This window comes from Salmo trutta, chromosome 15, assembly GCF_901001165.1.
Source record: "Salmo trutta chromosome 15, fSalTru1.1, whole genome shotgun sequence".
Taxonomy (NCBI): Eukaryota; Metazoa; Chordata; class Actinopteri; order Salmoniformes; family Salmonidae; genus Salmo; species Salmo trutta.
In genome coordinates, this window is record NC_042971.1 from 7269634 (window position 1) to 7271240 (window position 1607).

Sequence of the window (1607 nt, forward strand, 5' to 3'; positions counted from 1 at the left end):
GATTCTCCTCTAGAATTTTACCACCCCTTCACACAGGGCCTGGGTGGGGGAGGTAGGTTGGGGGATGGTGCAAGGGGGAGGGTGTCAACTGTCCTCCCTGTACTCAAAGAGGGCAACGTCATGACATACCCGTCATCCTTAGCTTAGCTAAATGGTATAGTCGAGTGCGTTCTCAATGGACATTTGGGTGCTTTCATAAATTCGCTCTGGCTATCTACTCAGATTTCAGAACACTCTTGTCTGAGTTCCAGAGAGCAGAATAATGAATTTACTAGCACTCAACACCCGTTGAATATGTCCAGGTGTCAGTAAACGTAGGCAAAAATTGTAATTAAATGTTTACCAGCAGCACAGTTACAGTCACTCTGGATAACATGAAAACTGCCTAACCAGCTCTGCTAGGGGAGTAAAATGGTCAGAGTCTCATTTGTGTCTGGAAGTAGCTAGCAAGCTAAGGTCAGAACGGTCAAATCAACCCAACTCCTCGGCCGGAGCGGCCAGTGGCTCCGAGAGAGAAACGGTCTGAATTTATAAATGGACAATCTGACAACGGTCTGAATTTATGAAGTACTCTGGTATTCAAGATTGAATTTAAAAACACACCTGAAGTCGTAAAATGTCTAACTAGTAATGTGTTATGCTAACTAGCTAGCAAGAGGTTGCATAGCAACAGCATAAACATCCGGTAGACAGGAGAAGAGCCTCAACTGAAAGGAAACGGTTCAGTTACAGTTTACTACAATTAACCAATAGTATGTAGTATATACTCATTAAGTATGTAGCTACAGTTTACTACAATTATCTAATAGTATGTAGTATATACTCATTAAGTATGTAGTTACAGTATACTACAATTATCTAATAGTATGTAGTATATACTCATTAAGTATGTAGTTACAGTATACTACAATTAACTAATAGTATGTAGTATATACTCATTAAATATGTAATTACAGTATACTACAATTAACTAATAGTATGTAGTATATACTCATTATGTATGTAGTATACAGTATGTTAGTATGGGTATTCAAACACAGCTATTCGCCTTTTTTCATTGTTTTCAATGCCATTACATTAAAGGCGAAACATACCTACGTTCCATAACATTTATGAATTGTTTGAAACCTTTGTTTTAAACCCTTCTCAGAGTTGGTGCCTTGCCGGATTTGTGTATATATATTTTTTAAATGAAACACTACTTGACTTTCCTTGTATTTATGGCAGTGTAGTTCCCTTAAGGGTCAGTCAACTTTGGTACAACATACTGTGGGGAGTCGCGACTTCGGTTGAAGGATCTAAAATCACACCTGAAAAGGCCAATGAAATCCGCGCCTGACTGGAAGTCCCGCCTTCCACAGGTGATGAGCGTCAGGCTGTGATTCATTCGTTCCATTATTCCGCTCTTCACCTCGGTGTGAACAGGAACAATTCATGCTACTAAAACATACAATTGTAACACGAGACTGTCTTACGTGGGCCAACTAAACTGACACTTAGTGGTAGAGCGTGATCACCCCCTGGACTTTGTGTGGTTCTCATAGTTTCCTAATCACAATGTCCTGGCTTTAACAATGAGTAAGATGGCTAAAAATGAGACCTAGACA